Genomic DNA, 16974 nt, shown 5'->3' with positions numbered 1-16974 from the left:
AATCAACTTGGGGACGCACCTGCCCCTGACCCAAGAGGAAACCCAGCTACGATAATTGCACTCTTCTTTGGGTTCGCTGTGAGGCCCACCCATCTCAAGGATCTCAGGACAGCCTTTAGATGTTGCAAATTCTGCTGCCATAATTACTATAAATGATTATGCTATAAAAGTACGCAGCAGCTTATGCATTATGCGAGCAGAGGATTATGTCCATGAGTTGTTGAAATGTTGTTGGGGCTCCAAACAACTCAAACAGAAGGGTAACAAACTGGTGTAACCCAAAGAATGGAGAAGGCCTGTTTTTCACGAGATCTTGGAGTCAAGGGAATCTGCCAATACCCCTTAGTCAAAACCAGTGTTGAATAACAGCAAGCAGCGCCTAACCGATTGAGCAGTTTATCAATACGAGGCATTGGATATGCATGAAATTTGGATATGACATGATTTGACTTTTATAAAGTCCACACAAAAAAAAAATGGATCAAGCCGTCGTCCTTGGGAACCAACTCTACCAAGCTGCTCCAGTCACTCTGGGACTCTTCGATTACTCCCACGTCAAGCATAGCATTGAGTTCATCCCGAATTACATTTTTCTTGTGGGCAGTTGCGTACAACCACACCTGGGGGAGTCTCTATGTGGTGGTCTATTGAGGTGGTATATTTGAAGTGCATTGCCTTTAACCATTCGTCTGATCTCATTGTTGTCTTCTCCCATTTGCCATATGACTTCAAAGGGCCCTTGCCACTTTGCAAGTAATTTACAGCTTGATGTGGGTAGTAAAATTAACACTTTTTCTCCTGGCGCAAATTCCTTTAGCTGAGTATACAGCTGCGATTAACATTCTTGCACCTGCAGCAAATTCTACTGTGCTAATTGTCCCAATGTGTGGGAGTTCTGCTGTCATGTCAAGAACATACTGAATTTCATTTTTGCAACTAGAAGGTCCCTCCTAATGACGTCTAAGACACCACGAGGCTTGTGCCTGTACAATAATTCCAATGGGGAAAACTCATGGAGGCTTGTGGAATTTCTCATACTGCATATAACAGGGGCTCAAGCCACTTATCCCAATTCCAAATTATGGAGAACTGCCTGGAATAAAAATTCCTGACAACTCTTTGGGACTAACAATTGGGTCATTTCCTTTTTGGTCTGAGTATCCTGTGTCACTCAATATAACTTATCTTTAATAACTGCAAAGTAGGGGAAGGAGAGTGCAATGTTGGGCTGAACTCACTGACCATCAATTACTTGCACTTGGTCAAAGACGTGCCTGAGATTTTCATCATGAGTCTGCTTGAGAGAAACCCCCAAGTGGAATTTCCCTGAAGGTCGGGGAGGCAGATCCCTTGCCAACCTCCATGCCTTCCTGAGGCAGAACTGACATTGACGGCCCAGGCAATACCTTCCTAGCCAGTGCTGTATACCTTCCACCTCATGCTTCACTACTGCAGTATCCATCCACAAATATTTATATAGAGAAGAAGAGGGCTCACCTACCCCCAGATACACTGCCAATTCATCCTCTGTCATCTGGATCGCCTCACCTAGCAATGCTGGATGGTGGCACTGGACCCACACCGCCATCCCTTGTGGTAATCTGGTGATGCACTTCTCCTATAGCATGAAGTCAACTACTGCTTCAAAGTCCAATTTCTTTGCCAGCAGTCATCTTTAGCAGGCATCCAGAGCTGCTTTGCGAATGTGAACCGACATTTCAAAATCACCCGCTTCAGGGCCGGGTACTCCAGCAGGTTCACCATGGGAAGTTGTTGGGCTACAAGCTCAGCTTCCCTGGACAGGAGTGGCAGAAACTGGGCCAGCCCCACACTTCACAGTCCACTCAAACAAATTGAGGAATGCTTTCAGGTTGTCCTGTGGTCCTATCTTTTTGAGGGTTATTTGGGCTGGCCCCACGGCACCCACTGGGATTGCTGTTGGAGCACCTGTGAGCCCTCTGCCTAGGCTTCAATCAGGGCCTGGATGCATTGCTCCTGGTCTTACTGTAGCTGGAAGAGGGCATTTTGCTGGGGCTGGTGAAGGACCTGATGAGCTCGGTCAGTGGTGAGGATTTCATGATGGGTAGGGAATTATGCAGTTGGTGGCAGGCTTGGAAGAACTCAAAAGGTGCTTTATTCTTTGGCTTTCATTTTTCACATTTCATTTTTATTTCATACACACGCATGAACACATGGACACATATGGCTCTGTGCTCTCTCTTACTCCCTCTCTAGCTTCTATTTGGGACAAATGAAAGTACAAAGAGACACAAACAAATCAACTTCAACTAATTATATGCTGGTGAGAATCATCCACAGCCAATGCTAGACCACACTCCTGCTGCCACAGTAAACAGGTAAACAGTGAACAAAACATACTGGGGAAACCATAATCTCAAAATCAAAGGACAAAAGCAAAGAATAACCCGGATATCAAAACACTGAATAAAGTTTTCTGCATCAGGAACAAAAACACTCAATTGTACTTTGTGTCTGAGTGTTGTTTGGTGTTTGTATGTAGAGATGGGTGGTGATTGTAGATTAAGACCAGGTGTGTGTAATCAGCATTCAGGTGACTGTGATCGTGACAATGGCTATGTTTGAAATTGCATACTGTGACAGTACCTACTACATTTGATTCAGTACCTACTGCTTTGCCATTGATAAAGTATGCACTGATCAGTGTAAGTGTGTAGCATGAATTTACTGTGGACATACTACATCCGCCATGTTGGCATAATCAAGTGACCTATAACTTAAAAAGAGCAGACATGCTGCCTTCCACCATTTTTGATTCTGACAACTCTTCCACACCAGTTCCATTGCATTTTGGGACAGCACAGTGTCCAGTGGTTCCATACAGCAGAATCTTGGTGGAAGCAGTAAGTCATCTGGGTACTTCTTGCTTATTGTTTTATGAATACTGAGAATTCAGACATGCTACTCATTTGACATACTGCTTTTTGCCTACTTTAGCCAATTGGATGAGCGTATGTGTTGGGAAGTGGAGTTCAAGGTGGACATGTTTGCAATTCAGGGAGCAGTCTGGTAGTTGCAGTTCCTCATGGATTCCAACATAGACATGACATAACCCCTTCTGAAGAGCACACTCAGGGAGCAGATTGTCTCTTGGGCCTACATCAAGCTTGAGGATGTCGATGTGACATGTAAGGTATTTGTTACAAAGGAGAGGGTCTAGAACATTTTGGGCTGGTTCCCAGCATCGTTCCTCTGGGCCATAACACTCCCAATCAATGAGATAGTGGAGATTGCCCCTCTTATGATGTGAGTCAAGGATCTCTTTGATGATGTATACTGGTTCCCTCAATGCCTAGGGGTGTTAAGTGTACTGTAGGTGGAACGTTGGTCAATAGTGGGCCTGTAGTGACTGGTTTCAATTGAGACATATGGAATGGTGGAGCTAGGCAGCAGTGATGGGGCAAATACAGCTTGTAGGTCACTTTGTTAATTTATTGTAGGATCTTTATTCATTTATTGTATGAGCACGGGGTCTCCTCTGCATCAGTCAGCAAAATCCTTATATGTTTTTGCTGCTTGTTGGAGTATGTGGAGAGTCTTCTTCCAGAACTGTACACTTTTTTGGAACCATTCATCCACAGCTGGCAGCTGGTAACCAAGTACACACTGGAATGGGGTCAGAGTGTTCTGGGTGTACTCAGCCCAAGGGAAAAACTGGCACCAGTCCTCCTGGTCAGTGGCACAAAAAGTGTTTTGAAATCTGCTGGTTGGGTTGGCCCATTGGCCCATTCCACTCGACCATTGGACTGAGGGTGGTATCCTAAGGTGAGAGACTGTGACCTTCAATTTTTCCATAAAACTGGACCAGACTTGGGACATGAATTGTGCACCTCTATCACTGCTGATGTCCTCCAGGATACCAAAGTATCTATCCATCCATCCATCCATCTTCTACCGCTTACTCCTTTTCAGGGTCACGGGGAACCTGGAGCCTATCCCAGGGAGCATCGGGCACAAGGCGGGGTACGCCCTGGACGGGGTGCCAGTCCATCACAGGGCACAATCACATACACACTCACACACCCATTCATACACTATGGACACTTTAGACACACCAATCAGCCTACCATGCATGTCTTTGGACTGGGGGAGGAAACCGGAGTACCCGGAGGAAAGATACCAAAGTATCTGAATACATATTGAAATAGTTGTTTGGCCGCTGCAAATGCAGATGGTAGTTTGGGTAGTGGAATGAGGAGCAAGGATTTAGAAAAGCCATCAATGATAATACTTATGACTGTTTTCTTGGGACATGGGACGATATATGACAAAATCAATGGCTAGGTAGGACCATGGTCATTGAGGAATGGACAGAGGAATTACTTTACCTGCTGGTAGGGTTCTGGGACTTTGCTTAGGCACACTGGAAGTAGGAGGAAAAAACCTCCAGGCCTGGCCACTAGTATTTATTATGGAGGAGTTAGTTGGTTTTGAGCACATACATCCTCTATGTGGGGCAGGACATGGGATAATCTTGTGATTGGTTTATTTCTCAGACAATATTCCAGGAAATCACACCCATAAAGCATAAGTATGGGAAAATGCATTGGGTGTTTCCTTTCAAAGGGAACTCCACATTGCGTTTAGCATAACACTATGGGCGCGCCCTTGTGCGTGACCGGCATCTGAAGCTTGTGTAAAATCATGCCTATTTATAGGCCTGCCATGATCAGGTGACGTGGCAATTAAGCACGTCGCATGATATATATGGCACCTGTGAACCGCGCCATCAGCCTTATTATCTTCAGCAAGACTGCATGTTGGTTGTTTGTGTAAAGAAACAAAAAGATGCTTAAGTTCCTCTCTTTCTTTTCTCAGAATCTCTGGACTTTTCTATCCCTTTAAAAAAAGAGAAGAAAAAAAAAGGAGTGAGCGAGAGAGGAAAAATGAGTGAGAGAATTCAGGAAGTGTGTTACGCCTTGCTTCCGTTTCATCACGGGGAGTAGTGCACACTTTCAGTGTGAAGTGTCATGGGAAGGAGCATGCAATGGCAGCCCTTGAGAGGTCTGACCGCGCATTGTAACGTGTGACTCCTCCTTCCGCTATGGAAAGCCAAAAAAAAAAAAACACACACACACAAAAATAATAGTAATAATTCCTCTCTGACTCCGAGTAGCCAGAAGGATGTGCTAAAAACTGAGAGCAGCATATAAAGAGCCGTTTGAAATGATTACTAAGGTTGGATGAGCTTTTTTCTCCCCAGTGAAAGTAAATCCCTCACACTGCAGAAAACTCCTCTTTCTTTCAGAAGTCCATGACAAAATATCAGGCTTCTGGGGGAAACCATTCATAAGCCGTATTTATAACTCCACGATGATGGATTATTCGGCCATTATGGGGAACTAACGGCATGGCTATTTAGCTATGCTAAAGGTGGAGGAGGTGCTTGTGAGCTACCTCTCTCCATTGACGGCAGGTAATTTAGGGAGGCCAGCTTTGCCATCCAAGCCACTGTGGCATTGGTGGCAAGGCCTATGCATTAGTAGTCTTGCTTGTGGGTCACAATGACAGTTTTGCAGGCCTACCAAGCAGACCTGCTGAGTGAGCTCAACATATGGCGGCATTCAGCCAGTTCCTTCCCTGTTGTGTCGAGTTCACCCAGGCATCCACGAGTGGAGCCTGGGCCAGCGCTAGTGCGAGGGAGACACAGAAGGCAAGTATGGCAGCCCACCAACCCCCACAGACAGCCAGGGGAACTGGGCGGCCACAGTTGCAGTCTGCTACTAGGCCTGATCTGAGAATGGTCACAAAGGCCAAGCAGACAAAGAAGAGTTGTCCTGAGTGGCCATGGAGGGATGTATCAGGGGACATGAGGTTGTTAGGGCAGTTAGCCCCCACTGCTACTGTAGGGCCTCCCCTAGCCAAGGTTGTCCCAAGTTTTCAGTGTCAGTGTCAGTGTCACAGGGCAACAAAAACCTGATGCTTTCCCTCCAGTACACTGTGGAATAGTTAACGTCACTAAAAGACCATCTGGCAGCATGGAACTACTGCCAAATGTGTCTTCATGGGTTCTGTCTACCATAGAAAAGGGTTACCAGGTCCAGTTTAGAGCTCGACCCCCCAGGTTCAGAGGTGTGCTCACCACAGCAGTCAGCACAGACCATAGCCTGACGTTAGGAAATAAGATCCCTCTTGGACAAAGGGGCCATAGAACACGTACCCCATTCCCTGAGGGAGGGAGGATTTTGCAGCCGTTATTTCCTGGTCCACAAAAAATAGGAGTATGCGGCCAATTTTAGATCTGCGTCATCTGACCTGTACTCTTCAGACATACAGGATCAAGATGCTGATGCCCAAACTGATCATTCCACAGATTCAGTTTGAGGACTGGTTTATGATGTAAGGTATCCAGTATACCAGTTGATGATTTTGCTGAAGAGATTAATGAAGCTAGTTCAGTCTCTCTAATGGGAGTAAAACATTCTAATTGTTGATCTGATATTGCTATATTATTATCTACAGGGTTAGTTATAAAACTGTCTGGTTTTAAATGAATAGTCTGAATTTCATATCTAATATTTTCAACTTTACCAATGAAAAAATTCATGAAATCGTAGTTGCTATATAATGATTGTGATTGTGTGCCTGTTTCTGTGGTGGTATTATTCCTAGTTAATTTTGCTACCATGTTGAATAGAAATCTCGATTTGTTTTTGTTTTCTTTTATTAAGGTGGAGAGAGGTGGACTTTTCTAGCATCACTAAGATTTTATATCGTTGAGGGGGCTCTCCTTCCATGCTGTTTGAAATACTACCAATTTGGTTTGACACCATTTACGTTCTAATAGTCGAATGTTTTGTTTTAAGGTATGTGTTTGATCATTATACCAGGGTGCTAGCTTTTTATCTCTAATTATTTTTCTTTTGAGTGGAGCCATCTTATCTAGTGTGTAGCGGAGTGTTGACTAAGCATTCATTCACCTGATCAGCTGGATCACCTGATCACCTGGGATCAGACAGTGATCCAAATATAATTGATGTCTCTGGGAGGTTGTTGATGAAACTCGTTGCACTAGCTGACGTGAATGTATGTTTTATGCTGTAGTACGGCGAGGTGCAAATATTATCAATACGCTATTTAAACGAGATGAGATATTGGTCAGACAACTTCAGACTGCGGAAGTGTGACTATATTTTCTATATTTAATCCGTATGTTAATATATATGTCCACCATTATGAGTGGGTCGTATTACATTCTAATTGATCCCTACTAAATCTAAAATGGACACAACCGCTGGTCTCAGAGGGGAGTTGAGGTTCTTTGTCAATTCTAGCACAAACATGACACACTCACTTTAAGTTGTGTACAATGGCTTGATGTAGAGAAATTATATATATATATTTTTTTTAAACAGAAGGCAAAACCCAACCTGATGATTGGTAAAAACAGCCTAACTATAACCATAATTCACTAGTCTATTTTAGCACTGAAACTATTTATTGTACGTATTCAAAGAAAAATAGATAAACATAATTTATGATCTGTTAATAGGCTCTAACCTGAGGTCAAGTAGAAATGACAGACAGGCAGACAGAATGTGCCCAGATCATCCCAATCACCTTTCTCCAAATTACTGTCTGTTTGGTATAGTTGATTCCATTGTATAATTATGGCATTTTCAGCCTAGTTCACTTTATAAAGACAGACTTGCTGCTAAAAAAAAATATTTGACTGAGATAATAACATTAACAAATGAAAATGAAATAAACTTTCAGATATTTTTGTTTCACACAAGGTGACAAGCATAGTATCACACATACATCTGTACATATTTTATTTGATACCTGTCTTTCCCCAACATCATACCATACAACAGAATAACCATAAAAAACAATGTCCTTGGCTCAAATAGAATTGGGTGACACTAAAGCCACCATGGCTCTCCTGGCTGTGCCCTTCATTAAAAACCCACCCATACTTTTTCGACATGGCACTCATTCTCATTGCACAAAGCCAAAGGCAAGCCTTCCTAAATCTAATTGATTTGTGCTCTCCTCTGTTTTTCGTCAGCTCTGCAGAATACAAATTCACACAGCACCTCACAGCAGCTAGTGCACCTGTTACATACAGACTGTCAAAATAATCTAACAAGCCTGCAGTTTTCATTCATTTAACTTCTGCCCTCAGGTGGAGGGTGAAGTGGGAAACATGGCCAGTGTTGAAATGTTTTTTAAAAAAAGAAGAAAGAAAGAAAGAAAGAAAGAAAGAAAATACAAGCTGATCCATTATGGATAAATTACACACTAAATGCAAATGCAAGGGAAACCAAAAAGACATCTCACACACTTTGTATACTATATCTTGAGATCTGAAGTCCAGTAATGAGCAGAGAAAACACTTTATTGACCTGCATGCTAGGGTAAGCCTAGGGTATTGCTAGGAAATGGTTTAATATAGCGTTAAAATACAATGGATTGTTACTGTAGTTAATGTATGCATTGCATCTGTTAATGTTAATGTATGTTAATGTATGCATTGCATCTGCATATTTGTTTTAAGTAAGAGTTGCATTCATAGGTCTAAATAACAACTTCATAGGTTCTTTATGAGAAGTAAAATAAACTTACAGATAGAGCTGTAGAATTCAGGTCCATTCTTGGACTCAAGTTCTGACTTGAAACGTTTCCTGTATTGTCTTGGACTTGTCTCTGATTTATTGGCAAGTCTTCTTGGCATTGGTCTCACTAAATATGATCTTGGTCTCGACTGAGAGCCCATCACCCCTGATTGACAGGTATGTGTGACATGTGGTGGCATGTCCTTCCAGGCTGCTGGGGTAGAACATGTTTGGACATGTTCTTCCTGGGATGTGTTGGCCAACTGTCGGCTGTCTTACCTCTCACCATTGTTCCTTCCTAGTATGCTTTTCACACCTACATAACTACCTACATCCTGAATACGTTTTAAGATGCTGTGGTTAAAACACATAAAACTCTCTGCAACTTTGTTACAGTGGCTGCTCCGAAAACTCTTAAAACCCCTAGAAGAGTGGTGTGTATTTTACCAACAACAGGGCCCGTTGAGAGAGGAACTGGCTTATGCCAAAGAAAAAAAAATGTCACGCTAACAAAGTTTCTTCATGAAGATGTGGATTTTGTAAAGATTATATTATTGCACCCTGAGCAAGGTGTTACCAACCCCGAAGATCACCTCTTAAGTCCACCCCCATATTATTCATTAACAATGCCTACAGATTGGTACATTCACTACATACATTCACGATGTTTCAAGAATCCATGTCTGTCAACTGCAACAGCAACACTCCTGAGACAGCACAGGCAATGCCTGATGACAACGAAAATGTTTGTGTGTTCTCATGTTTTGATCTTGTTATCTGTTGAATGTGATGTATGTATAATAAAGAGTCAAAGAAGAAATTGCTGTTCTTTAGTTGCTTTATTGCAAATATTAAGCATAAGAAACATTTCACCTGTTGGAACACATTGAACACCGTTGAAAACATTTTCGTTACTATGCGATTGGTTTAGTAACTTTGCTACTAGAATTATTTATAGAAAAGAGGAAAAAAAACACTGTGTTTGGGTGCACCCCATCCTTCAAGCACGTAGAAAACATGGATAATTTCAACAACTAATCCAAGAGCTGAATAATAGGTGCTTGAGAAATCATACAGCTCTGAGTATCCCTGTACAGCTATGATCAGCTGTTCCTCCTCGGCTGAGCTTTCAGTGTTGTTTACGGAAAGGGTAAAGCTGATTGGTTTGTTCTTGTCACATGACCTGCGGTGCCCTTGTGGCATTCTGAAAAATTGGGATTTGTTCATCTCTTGAGCTTATGATTTCAATGTCGCAGAAAGCAGTATGGGCACACGGTGGCTTAGTGGTTAGCATGTTCGCCTCACACCTCCAGGGTCATGGGTTCAACTCCCCCTGTGCGGAGTTTGCATGGTTTCCTCTGGGTACTCCGGTTTTCTCCCCCAGTCCAAAGACATGCATGGTAGGCGGATTGGCATGTCCATAGTGTGTGAATGTATATGTGAGTGTGCCCTCCAATGGATTGGCACCCTGTCCAGGGTTTACCACACCTTGTGCCCGATGCTCCCTTGGATAGGCTCCAAGTTTCCCCGTGACCCTGAAGGAAAGATAAGCGGTATAAGATGGATGGATGGAAGCAGTGTCCCTCAAGCCGACGCTATTTTTTCCAAATCTCTATACTTTAAAAATAGAACGTTTTACTTTTATAAAGTTTACAAATATCGCTGATATTATTTTAGATTAAAACAATCGCAACATTGCAAGGTTGCTAAGTTTCATTGGATCTTACAAACAACCGCAACTAGCTTGTAGCCCGCTAGCATCACCTTACCGCTAGCCTTGTTTACATTTCACATTCTATCGCATCTACCATGTTTTTAAAAGCAAATATATCGGTTGTTTTTCCACTTTTGAGTGCAGATGAGGACTCGTTCGAGCTGCACATGGGGCTGTTGGAACTGGAGACCGTGGAGAAACAGATCCGCGGCCTACTCGACAAGCAGGCCCAGCTACAGGAGCGAAGAACCGCGCTGGAAACAGCTTGTGCTTCCGCTTATAAATCCAAGGTAAGCACACAGTGTGGTATTACCTCTCCCAGCCCTTCTACACCATGTGTTTCTCTGTGCAGGGACCGCGCACCCAAGACTTATCCAGCCAAGGTCTCTGTCATGCCGGCACTGACACACCACTGACCTTGGGTACACCAGCGGCAGAAGGCGCAGGCCAGACCCCAGGCGAGGACCTCTTCCCCTCCACCACCTCCGATGTTGAAGATCCCAACCAGGAACCGCTTCACCCCTCTCCATCAGACCAGACCAAATGCTGTGTTCGTCGGGGACTCCATTGTGCGAAACGTCCACGTCGCTTCATCTAAGGGTAAGGTGCGCACACATTGTTTTTCTGGTGCTCGGGTCCTTGATGTCGCTGTGCAGGTACCAGGAATCCTGAAGAAGGATGAGAGCATTGGAATGGTCATGCTGCACACGGGGGTGAACAACATCAGGCTGCAACAGACGGAGGTTCTGAAGAGGGACTTCACCAGCCTGATCGAGACGGTACGAGGCAGATCACCCACCACGAATATCATCGTCTCTGGACCTGTTCCCACATACAGAAATGAAGCTGAGAAGTTCAGTAGACTTCTCGCTTTGAATGACGGGTTAGATTCTTGGTGTAATGAACAGAATCTGCTGTTTGTTAATAACTGGAATCTGTTCTGGGAGCGTCCTAGGTTGTTCCGTGCTGATGGCCTGCACCCCAGCAGTCTTGGAGTGGAACTGCTGTCAGACAACATCTCCAAGACGCTACACACCAAGTGACTACCTACCGTAAGTACATCTTCCTAGAATAACAACATTTATCAAAATCAATGTTCAATTAATATTTCAGCACTTGTAGTACATTCTATAGAGACTGTATCTGTTCCCCGAGCTATAAAAATACATAGAAAATTTCGGAAAATTTGTTTTAGTAACCTAATTAACATAACATTAGATCATACCAAATTCACATCCAGCACCTTTGATCTGAAGCTAGGACTATTAAACATTAGATCTCTTGCGTCTAAGGCACTTATTGTTAATGAAATCATTACTGATCAGCAAAGTAACAATGTGTCTAACGGAAACTTGGATTAAATCAAATGAGTACATAGCATTAAATGAAGCCAGTCTTCCTGGATACAGTTATGTACATCAGCCTCGTTTAACTGGTAGAGGAGGAGGTATTGGTCTCATCCATAGTCAAAATCTAGGCATCACACAAAAACCTAGTTATAAATTCAACTCTTTTGAAATTCTTTATACCAGTATAACATATGTAGCCACAAAAAATAAGTCAATTCCTCTAATTATTATTTACAGACCCCTAGGGCCATATACTGAATTCCTTAGTGAATTTGCAGATTGTATCTCAAACCTGGTTGTTTCTCTAGATAAAGCATTAATCGTTGGCGATTTTAATATTCATTTTGATAACCTGGAAGGTTAGACCCTCTGAGAACGGCGTTCGTGTCCATCTTAGATTTAGTAGGGGTCAATCAGAATGTAATCGGACCTACTCATAATGGTGGTCACACTCTTGACCTGATACTAACATACGGATTAAATATAGAAAATATTGTAATTTTTCCACAGTCTGAAGTTGTCTCAGACCATTATCTCATCTCGTTCATAATATGTATTGATCACAATATTTGCACCTCGCCTTGCTACCGCGTAAAACATTCTTTCACGTCACATACTGCACCAAGCTTCATCAATAACCTCCCAGAGACATCAATTAGATTTGGATTACCATCTGATCCCATAGAACTCGATCAGGTGACTGAATCCTTAGAGTCAACGCTCCGCTACACGCTAGCTAGAGTGGCTCCACTCAAAAGAAAATTAGAGAGAAAAAGCTAGCACCCTGATATAACAATCAAATGCTTACTCTAAAACAGACCACTTGACAATTAGAACGTAAATGGCGTCAAACCAAATTGGGAGTATTTCAAACAGCATGGAAGGAGAGCCTACTGAACTATAGAAAATCTCTTAGTGCTGCTAGAAAAGTCTATCTCTCCACCTTAATAGGAGATAACAAAAACAATTCGAGAGTTCTATTCAACACGGTAGCAAAATTAACTAGGAATAAAACCGCTACAGAAAGAAGCACACAATCATTATATAGCAGCAAACATTTCATGGATTTTTTTCAATAGTAAAGTTAAAAATATTAGATGTGAAACTCAGGCTATTAAATTAAAACCAGGCATTTTTATAACTAACCATGTAGATGATAATCTAGCAATATCTGATCATCGATTAGAATGTTTTACTCCCCTTAGAGAGACCGAACTAGCTTCATTAATCTCTTCAGCAAAATTATCAACTTGCATACTCGATCCTTTACCTACATGTTTCTTTAAACAGATTTGTCCTGGAGTAATTGAATCACTTCTAAAAATAATAAATTCTTCCCTTAGCACTGGCTATGTACCAAAATCATTTAAATTTGCAGTTATTAAACCCCTGATTAAAAAGCCTGACCTTGACCCCTCTCAACTGTCTAGCTGTAGACCTATATCAAATCTCCTATATCAAAATTAGAAAAGGTTGTAGCACAGCAGCTATGCTCGTACTTACATAGGAACAACATTCATGAAATGTATCAGTCGGGGTTTAGACCTCATCATAGCACAGAGACTGTGCTAGTTAACGTGGTAAATGATTTGCTACTGGCCTCTGATCAGGTTTGTGTCTCCTTGCTTGTGTTACTTGACCTTAGTGCAGCTTTTGATACTATAGATCATACTATTTTCTATGATCTGCCACGCCTACTTAGATCAAAAGATGCAAGCTATTTGACGGTACCTTGAATAGCGAAGGCTACAGCAGGGGGAAGAGCTTTCTCTTATAGAACTCCACAGTTATGGAATAGCCTTCCAATTAGTGTTCGGGACTCAGACACAGTCTCAGTGTTTAAGCCTAGGCTTAAAACGTATTTGTTTACTCAAGCCTACCATGAGTAGACTTTCTATTACGTTAAGCACAGTCCTAACAATCTCTTCTCTCCCTCTCTCCTTCTGTCGAGCCACACACGATTTTATGGAGATACTAGAAATCCTTATATTTTCTGCTCTGACCTGCCACATCCGTTTGGATGCCCTGCCTCTGGATGAAGCTCTCATCTACTCCAATTGCAGATTGTTGGGACTACGGTTGCTTCCAAGGCCAAACAGACTTCATATTTAACCATAATGAACTTTCCTTTACTTTACACTATCCGTTGTTACCCAGATGAGGATGGGTTCCTTTCTGAGTCTGGTTCCTCTCAAGGTTTCTTCCTCTTAACATCTAAGGGAGGTTTTCCTTGCCACCGTCGCCACCGGCTTGCTCAATTGGGATAAAATCACACATGAAAAATCTGTATACCATGTTTATATGTTTCTGTAAAGCTGCTTTGAATCAATGTCCATTGTAAAAAGCACTATACAAATAAAATTAAATCTCGACAAACAAATGCATCGCACTCTGTATATGAGCGCGCTTGCTGCGCGTCTACATTTAAAATAACAAACTTGAGCATGCAAATTGCACGATATGTGAATGGCCCCTAACAAGATCAGTGGATTACTATGAGGCTTCATATGAGTTGAGTTGCCTCAGTTTCATAAGTGTTTGTTTGTATATTGGTGGTCTGACAGAGACATTGATTGTAGCTGCTGTTGTGATTGTATCTCAATACAGTTTATATCAATCGAATCACAAGAATCTTAGCTTTCCAAAGATATGAGTACCTTCATACACACAGCGGCTGTGTAGATAGCATAGATTTGCTCATAACATGGTGACAGCACACTGGCAGGAATTTTAACAGGATAAAGTATACAACAACGAGATAATAGCTGATAATCTCTAAATTTATTGACATTAGAAACATTTAATCATAAAATGATTGTTTAATCCATATGCTTACCTTGAACAAATGCTCTCTGTTGGCATAGACGTGCAGTTGCTACACAGAAACCATCAATTTTGCCCCACTCTCACCTCCTCACCTCTCTGATCATCTTCATTTTGATATACATTTTGAGTAATGTCTTCTATATTAACCTCCTCGCTTATGTTATGCTCGGGTTCAAATTGAAAAGGCTGAAGACATGTTTATATTGCTATAGGGTCACTGGAGAATCAAGACCGTTGCAACCATTTGACATCACTAGCCAGAATGCATTGCAACATAAACAGCAATAGCGGCCTACAAGTGCAAGGATTTTTATTATTTAAAAAAAAAACCGACATCTAGAATGTTTTTGTATAGCGGACTTATATATTATATATCGGATCTCAGCATTAATCTAATAAGCTACAGCATATGGAGACTTCATAGTCAGGGTTCCCTTTAATTAAATCATTGGTATACAGCTTCAACACAACCATAATCATAAACCTTTGGCATGTGGTAGAGAAAGAACACACAATGCTGACCACAAGTCTCTGATGAAAAATCTTGGACTTGCACTGATGAATGTTGTACCACACTAGAATTGCAGTTTAGAAAGTTTTTCATAATTTACAGAAAATGGGGGTAATCTGGTATATTACCAAAGCTTTCGAAAAAACACTCCACACCATCTTCATTTATGTACATGGCCAACCAGTGTTCACCTGGGAGTCTTGAAGGATGTGTGTTGATTATAATTTTCTTATAATTTTCATTGATGGTAATTTTCTAAAAAAGGGTCCATTTTTACATATTAACAGTAATCAACCAGGATCTCTCTGTGATTTGACACTTCGAAGATGCTGTCAAATAAGGCATAAACAATTAGCAGACCAGCAACTGTTCTGACTTATGCCACTGGCCGGAGCGGTGGATGTAAGTACAGAGAGCCTTTACTGGACACAATAGGTGCAATTTCTCTTGTTCAGGAGTGAGGAACGGCGGAAGGCAGAAAGCCTGCAACACTACCAGCTGGGCAGCAGACATAGGCACTTTGGGAATTTAATCCAGCCTAGGATATAGGAAGGACTTGGCTAATTCAGGGGCAAAGTCAAGGCAGAATGGGGCAACAGAGAAAGCTTTTAGATCTCCTTCTCACTTGAGAGATGTCAGGGCCAACAGAAGAGCTACTCAGTCAGAAGCACCTCTGAGGCTGACTCTAAGGGCTCAAGTAGTGCAGCTGACAGACCTTCCAGGACCACAGAAAGGTCCCGGGAAGCTTTGCATGGTCTACAGAGGGGCCTCACCCACCTGACTCCATCAATAGGGGCATGGCTAGCCAAAATGGCACCCACATAGACCCTGATTATATAAAGGAGCCAAGCCTGCTGAGAAATGTCCTTGTAAGAACTCCAGAACTGTAGCTATTGTGCAGTTTATTGGGTCTAACGGACGTTCCTCACATATATTCTAATATGTGTAATGTGATATTAGGTCTTTGCAAGGCTTCTGTTGTACCCAAAGGACAAGCATGCTGAAATTAAAGTGATGAATCTTATCAATATTTCGATTACAGTATGTGTCTGGAAAAACACTCCTATTATTGTTTCCACAGTCTCTGGAGTAATGTATAAATTCTGTATCCAGCAGTAATGCATTCTCTCCTCTCTAACCTACAACTTCTACTCAAGGCCCTGGAGACCTGATGTTATCAAATTTAAACATAATTCCACTGAACAGAAACAGAGCAGTCTCTATTGTGAATCAGTTTACCAGCTGGTGTAGCTCAAGAAATTAACATTTCGATCATATTAAAAGTACTGAGAGGAACATGCGCTCATGGAATATTTTATATAAATTCCAACAAATGTTGAGACAAAGAGAGAGTACAATGCAATAATTCTCAAATGCAAGCAGACCAAAGACCATCTCTGCAACATAAAATAACCAAATTTCTGCCACTGATATGCTTATCAATCTATTAATTGATTATTAAATTAATGAATTTATAACTTCAAGTGAAGTGGGTTTTTATTGTCATTCCTTTATAAAGCTTGTATATATTCAATCAAAATGATGTTTCTTCAGGACCATGGTGCAACACAGAACAGTAGGGAAGACTACATAAAATGCAAATACACAGTGTGAGATGAGTGCAAAACGTCGGGGTTACGCATGTAACCCTGTTCTCTGAGAAGGAAAGACATTGCATTTAGCATAACAGTATGGGAAGCGCCTTGCGTGCGTGACTGGTATCTGAAGCTTGTGTAAAATCATGCCTCTACTTATAGGCCTGCCATGATCAGGTGATGTGGCAATTAAGCGCATCGCATGATATATATATGGCACCTGTGAACCACGCCGCCAGCCTCTATTATCTGAAGCAAAGACGCAATTCACAGGCCTGCCCTGGTATGACAGAGCTATGCAAAGTCTCGTTCCCTTCTCCCAGGGAACAGGGTAACATGCATAACCCCGATGTTCTCTTTCAAAGGGAACTTCGACGTTGCA

This window comes from Ictalurus furcatus, chromosome 20 (assembly GCF_023375685.1).
Source record: "Ictalurus furcatus strain D&B chromosome 20, Billie_1.0, whole genome shotgun sequence".
Classification (NCBI taxonomy): domain Eukaryota; kingdom Metazoa; phylum Chordata; class Actinopteri; order Siluriformes; family Ictaluridae; genus Ictalurus; species Ictalurus furcatus.
Note: the sequence above shows the minus strand (reverse complement) of the source record.